Here is an 8,141-nt window from a genome sequence, read left to right as displayed (position 1 = left end):
TAAGTATATATTAATTTTATTTATTTTTTGATATTATTTATTTCGACCAATCGAATATTTTGTGTTGATTAAATCAGTTAATTTGTATATATTGGTTTAATTGACTGAGTAGGAAAAAGATAAAAGAATTTTTATTTAATTGAAAAATATGTGAATGCAGAAAAAATCAACATGAAGATGCTATGGGAAAAGAAAACGAAAATATGTGCTATTTATTATAAGGAATTCGTTCTTATTTTAAATGAATTTGAAAAAAATATCTTAGTTATATCTATTTGTGAAAAGCTATTGAAAATAAGTATAACTAATAAAATTTTGTTTTTATTGTACTTCATTATCAATATTGAAGTGTGTTGGTGATGTATAAGAATAAATAATACACATAAATATTTTTTTCTACATTTCCATGAAAACCATTTATAGTAAATAATGCACATAGACCTAAACAAACATTTCAACATGTTCAAGCTCTTACACGTTAGACAACTCTGTCACAATTTTAAGATAATTTATTTTTTAAAAAAAATACTCTACGGTAATTCTTCGAAAAAAGGACGCTGACCAAAAAAATCCTAAAACTTGTGGCTTTTACACATAAATCGTCCGAACCGTCTCGATGACATAAAAAGTGATGGGACATGACGAAATAAATAAGGGGGTCTCGAGGATTTGATGTCCAACCACGTGGCCCATGCCGCCACCTCCCTGCTCGCCCTCGCGGGATGTGGTGATTCGCATCATGGTAGCCATCACGTAATGTTCCGGATTGAGACGACATCTTGGGTGGCGATATGACCCATCCGACGGCAGATACCGAGCAATGTGCTGGAACTTCCACTAACATGACGGACCAACATAACACAACGATCACTTTTTCGGCTCGCTATAAAGTCCGTCCTCTCCGGACTTCATTGGAGAGCCAAATCCGGCCACGATCACAAAAACGACGACGAAAGTGCTGGAGCGAGTGTCGGTGAAGGTAGAGGCAGATACGAGACTTCTTCCGGTGGTAGCATGGCGGCACGGACGCCCACGCCCCGAGGGAGGCCACCAGGTTACGAGAACAAGCCGAAACCGCCCGTTAAGGAAAGAAAATCTGCTATGTAGCCAATATTTTATGACCTTTATAATTAAATATAATATATATAATATAATTAATTAAATATTTTAGTAAATAGGATAAAGTATGATTTAGAAGATAATCTTGGAAGGAAATCTCCTAATATATTATTCTAGATCCTCTGTTTTCGTTTATAAATAGACAGGACCTCTAGAGACTAAACGTGTGCATGTCTCGTAACCAACATAGTTGAGGGATTATGTTATATTAAATACGAAAATAATCTTTTATGTTAAGATTAAAATCAAATACTTAGATATAGTTTAACGATACGTACCTTTTGATGTCATCTATTTAGAGATCTCTATTTGATCGATAAGGCACGTCTTTAATGTCATCTATTTAGAGATCTCTATTTGATCTGTAAGACACGTCTTTAATCCAAGATCTTATGGGAGAGAGACTTTAAGTGGACTTTTATTCTATTAGCTAAAATATTTCATCAGAATCCAATTAGTTATATTATATATATTTTATCCAATTATAAGGGCCACAAAATTTAATATTCTCCTACTTGCCCCATTAATTGATAAGATATAAAAAAGATATTTAAAATCAAAATAAATAAAATAAAAATTATTTAAAAATAATTTTACGTAATTGGATTCCAAAATTTTTTTAAAAAGTATTTTATACATGACCATGAATTTTAAAACAAGCCAATAAGTCCAATAAATATAATAATACTATATTAAGTCTAATTATCAATGCGAGTCATAGCGATTGTATTTCATCAATGTCATACTGCCTTCTATGTACCACAATAATATTAGTCTTTCCTAATATAGTCCATAATAACTCCTGTAATTTATCTTGTCAAGACAATCTTGTTATTACATTCAACCATAATATGCATAAACATAAATGTAAACAGGATAGTAGAAACAAATAACTTTAATTAAACAAGAAGAATGTCAATAGCATCCACATAAACATGCATCACCATATCTTTTATGACTTGCTCACAAGCCCTATTCTAAGAACATGTTCTTTAAACATTTTACACTGTAAGGCTTTTGTTAATGGATCAGTAATCATCATAGTGGTGCTTAGGTTCTTAATTGAGACTTATTGTTTCTGGACTCTTTCTCTATCCACCAAGTACTTTATCTCAATGTGCTTGGAACCACTAGAGTACTTGTCATTCTTAGAGAAGAAAACTACTGCAGTGTTATCACAAAATATCTTCAGCGACCTGGTAATTGAGTCGACTACACCAAGTCCTGAGATGAAATTTCACAACCATAAAGCTTGATTTGTGGCCTCAAAGCATGCCATAAATACAACTTCCATTGTAGATGATGCAATAAGTGATTGCTTCGTACTTTTCCAATAAATTGCCCCACCAACTACAATAAATACAAATCCCGAAGTGGACTTCCTACCATCGAGACAATTTGCAAAATCAGCATCTGAATATCCTAGCACTTCAAGCTAATTTAATCTCTTATATGTAAGCATATAATCTTTCGTCCCTTGCAGATATCTCATTACTTTCTTTGCAGCTTTCCAATGTTCCATTCCTGGATTGCTTTGGTATCTTCCCAGCATTACAACGGCAAAACTGATATCTGATCTTGTACAGGTTTGAGCATATAAAAGACTTCTAACTGTGCACTCATAAGGAATATTCTTCATTTGATTCTTTTGTAAGTCATTTTGTGGGCATTGGTTTTGGCTGAATTTTTCACCTCTAGTAATAGGTATATTATTGGCTGAGCAAAGCTGCATATTAAATCTTTCTAAGATACGATTAATATATCATTTCTGAGATAATCCTAATAATCCTTGAGATCTATCCCTGAATATCTTAATGCCAAAAACATAGTCTACCTCATTCATATCAACCATCTTAAAGTTTTTGTTGAGAAATATCTTGGTTTCGTGCAATAAACCAAAATCACTACTGGCAAGTAAAATATCATCCATATATAAGATCAATATAATAAACTTGCTCCCACTTACCTTCATATATATATATACACTAATCAATAGTATTTTCCTTAAATCCGAAGGAAATAATGGTATTATGAAACTTTATATAAACTTATTATATTGGTTTAGAATCTTGTTTAAGACCAAATGGATTTCTTATATTTATAAGCCCAACCTTCTTTTTCCTTTTCTATGAATCCTTCAGGTTGTTCCATATAGATTTCCTCATACAGATCCCCTATTCAGAAATGTTCTTTTCATATCCATATGATATAATTCAATATCATAATGAGCTACTAATATCATGACGATTCTCAATGAGTCTTTTCTAAAAATTGGAGAAAATATCTCATTATAGTCGATACTTTCCTTTTGAGAAAAACCTTGCCACAAGTCTAGCTTTACAACTGACTCTTATAAAATTATTTAGTAATTTAATGAGTTCCCAAACACCATTCTGGACCATTGATTTTAACTCTTCTTTCATTGCATCATATCATTTTTCAGAATCATTACTTTTTATGGCTTGTGAAAATGATAAGGGGTCTCTTTTTTTTCATATGTTATAATTTGATTCTTGTAGATATACACATAATCATCAGAAATGACATGTTTTTTTTTCCTTTGAGATCTTCTCAAATCTGCCAATTGTGATAGTTCTACAAGATCATCAGTGGCGACATCAATATCATGTGAGAGTTCTTCGATGTTATTTTGTTGTTCACCCTCATCAATACTCTCATTGATTTGAGGAATAACAATTTCTTGAATAGGAGATGATATGAGAGAATTAATCGGAATCTCCTCAATATCAAAATTGATCATGAGATTTTTCACTCCCACTGATTTCACCATTTTCTAGGAATTTTGTATTACCATATTCTACTATCCTCGTACTATGATTAAGGTAATAAAATCTATATCCCTTGGATTTTTCTGGATAACCAATAAAATATCCTAAAATTGTTCTTGGATCCAATTTCTTTTCATGTGGATTGAATACTCTTATCTCTGCAGGATATCCCCAAATATGTAAATGTTTCAGACTGAGCTTCCTACCAATCCATAACTCAAATGGAATTGATGGAATTAACTTACTAGGAACCCTGTTTAAGATATACAGATTTTAGGAATATAGCAAAAGGGCCAATATTCTGACCATATTCATTATATCTGTCATAAAATTCACCACCCCTATCAGACAATTTTAACTTTTTTATCTAATTATCTCTCAACCTCATTTATGTATACTTCAAGAGTATTAACGGCTTGAGACTTTTCATGTATTAGAAAAACATAACCATATCTAGACAGATCATCTATAAATGTGATGAAATACTTTTCTCCACTAAAACAAGGAATATGGAGTGGTCCGCAGATATCAGTATGAATAATCTCAAGGAATTCTTTACTTCTTGTGGTATTTTTCTTTATATGTTAAGTGTGCTTTCCCTTAATGCAATCTATACAAACATCAAAATTAGTGAAGTCTAAATGTTCCAAAATATTATTCTTCACTAATCTTTCAATTATATCCTTGGAGATATGCCCCAATCGTCTATGCCACAATATAGAAGATATTTCATTATTGAAACTATGTTTCAATCCAACACTTGATTGTAGGGTCATTAATGTCTTTGCAAACTCAAGATCCAAATTAATTCTGTACAAACCATTACACAGAATTTCAGAACCAACTTTTATTGAATCATAAAATATACTGAGTTTATCACTACCAAAAGAAAAACAATATCTTAACTCATCAATTCTAGATAGAGAAACTAAATTTCTAGAAATACTAGGAACATAACATGTGTTAACAAGATCCATCAGATGACCCATCTCTAAGCGTAAACGATAAGTTCACACTAATATCACTTTCGCTTTAAGACGATTTCCCATAATGATGAACCTCTCATGTTCTTTTGGTTTCTGGATTGAAAAACATCTCTGCATATTATTGGTAACATGAGTTGAAGCACCAGAATCAATCCATCAAGTGTTAGAAGGAACTTCTGTAATATTTGATTCGAAACATACAAAGGTCAAGTTAATACCTTTCTTTTCGAACTAAGTCTTGCGCAATCCTTCTTCACATGTTCTTTCTTGCCACAAAAGAAGTACTTTACATTTAAGGCTTTCTTTTTATTAATCTGTTTAACATTTTCAGACCCGACAAATTTCTTTAATTGATGATGCTTCAATTTTCTTTTCTTGTTACCAGCCCCCTAAGTAGCAGTCATGACATTATATGAACTTTCCTACTTTAATCTCAATTCTTCCTGAACATACATGCTAGTTAACTTATTCAAGTTCCACTTATCCTTATTTGTATTATAGTGAATCTTGAATGGGCCAAACTGAGAAGGAAGGGAATTGAGAATAAACTGTACGAGAAAAGACTCATCAACATTCATATATAATATTTTAAGTTTTGCAGCTTTGTTAGTCATATTGAGGATGTGATCCTGAATTCCTCGAGTGCCATCATACTGAGTCATGGTCAGTTCTTTTATTAATGTGCCAGCCAATGACTTATCAGCATATTTAAATCTGTCTCCAATAATCTTTAAATATTCCTGTGCACTAGTTGCAATCGATAATGAAGTCTTTATATTATTTACAATTGTCATTCTTATGAACATTAAACTAAGCCTATCATATCTTTCCCAAGCCTTCATTTCATTAACTTGTTCTATGGTACTTTCATCAGTCAAGTCTGTAGGCTTTTCAACAAGTAATGCTAAATCAAGATATAATACACCTAGTATAAATTTCACATGCTCTAACCATTCTGAATAATTTGATCCAGAGAATACAGGGACACTAGAAGCATAAGAATGTATGGGCAGAAATACCACTGCAAAAATATAGAATAACATTAATGCTTTGAATTTATCAAAAATTTGATGAACTATTGATATCATCTATATTACACCTTTGGGTGAAATATTGATATATCTAGTATTCACTCAAGATCATTTTGGAGGACTGATACCATGATACCATCCTGGTAGAATAAAGTTGTTACCTTTGGATATACAACTCTAAATTACAATAATATTCAAAACAATATCATCCTACCCTATTACATAATTATTTGAATTAGATTCTCATTTGGGATTATCTAAATCTCATAATTATATGTGTCATTATGAATATTATTTCCGTAATGACATTTAGGATTGATCTCTTAATATTATTTTATAAATCATTAGTCTAGGTCACTTTGATGGCTACAAGACTAATACAATAATATAAAATATAATTTAAAATATCCTTTAAATATTAAAACTTTTCTTGTAATTCACATCACAAAAGTTTATCATCTCAAGCCACTTTGACAACTACAAATCAAATAAAACTTAAGGAGATGAATTATAAATAATATTAATTAAATTTCTTTAATTTATGCTAAGCAGTTCAATAATAAAATAACAACCATAATAATTATTGAACATTAATATTAAGTAGTTCAATAATAAAATAACAACTGTAATTATTATTGAACATTAATGCTAAGCAGTTCAATAATAAAATAATAATCATAATAATTATTGAACATTAATGCTAAGCAGTTCAATAATAGAATGATAACCATAATAATTATTGAACATTAATCAATAAAAGAAAACTCATATGATAATCATGATAACATATAAATCATGCCTTCATGTGAAAGATAAATATTATTTTATAATTTCAAATATATACATTTGAATAAGTAAATAAAATTTCAAGAACAATAATTGAATTTTGATTTTATTTACCACATGTATAATCAATAATTCATATGAGAAAACTATAAAACTAAACCATAATTTATAGTTTTTTTAATCAAAGATTAATTCCAATCAAATAGTCATAAAATAATCATGATTAAATTCAATCATAATTATAATGAATCATATTTATCAATTTTATAATTGAAAATATAAATTAAAATTTTTAATTTCATAAAGGTAAAATGGTAAAGGACATAAGTTGGAATTACTAAATCTGTACAGGGCAGAACTGTAATTTGACAAAATTAGCCTCGAGGGCAAAATCATAAATATGTCAAAACCCTAATCTGCCTACGCTGCAGCCACCTGGGCGTGTGGCGCTGCCGCTGCTCGCGCGAGGCCGCTACGGCGGTTCCAGCCTACGCCGCCGCCTACGCGTGCAGCGCTACCGCTATTGGCGCGCGGCCGTTGCCGCCAAGGCTCTGCTGCCGCGGGGCTGCCACTACTTGCGCGCGATTGTCGCGAGGCTGCCGCTGCGGGGCTATCTCTGCGCGTGGCCGTTGCAGCGGTTCCTGCCCGCGCGTGGCCCCCGCTTGGGCGCGGCCTACCCGCATGCAGCCGCCACCTATGCAGTTGTCTGCCCTCGTGGGGCCGTCGCTTGGATGGGTTCTGCCCATGTGCGGTCAGCCGTCGCATGGGCACTATGATGCTCGCGTGTGGCTATCGTATTTTATGCTACGGCATGCACGTTGCCCAACGTAGCTTTGTCATCAACATATTCGTAGCAAGATTAATCATCGGAGAAAAATGATCATTCATGTAAATAAAATAATAGATCTAATATATTTGATCTACAGAACCTTATACCAATGGAAAGCATAAAAATCTATAATATACTATATTAAATACGAAAATAATCTTTTACAAGCTCTCCAATGGCTCGGACATCACCTCCGGCGTCTTCGATTTGGCCCGTCATCACCACGTCGGTATCTTCGTTCTCAGCGACAGTGGCATAGTCACCAACATCACACTCCGCCACCCGTCCGTCCATGTCTTCGCCAGCATTTCCATGTCCGGCCACTTCGACATACTCTCCATCTCTAGCACCTTCTTCCCTGAACCACCTACCTCAGGTGGCTGCATCATACATCTGCCTCCCCTAATCATCGCCTTAGTGAGGCCGGATGGCCAAATCATCGGTGGGAAGGTGGCAGGACCAATGATGGCGGTTGGACCAGTGACCTTCGTGGTGGCGACATTTTCCAAGCCGGAACTCCATAGGTTACCGGTAGTAGAAAAGGACAAGGCGGTGGCCATGGAGGAGGACGTCAAACCAGGGCTAGAGTTGTTCCTTGATC

This window comes from Musa acuminata, chromosome BXJ1-5 (genome assembly GCF_036884655.1).
Source record: "Musa acuminata AAA Group cultivar baxijiao chromosome BXJ1-5, Cavendish_Baxijiao_AAA, whole genome shotgun sequence".
NCBI lineage: Eukaryota > Viridiplantae > Streptophyta > Magnoliopsida > Zingiberales > Musaceae > Musa > Musa acuminata.
This window is presented reverse-complemented; position numbering follows the sequence as displayed.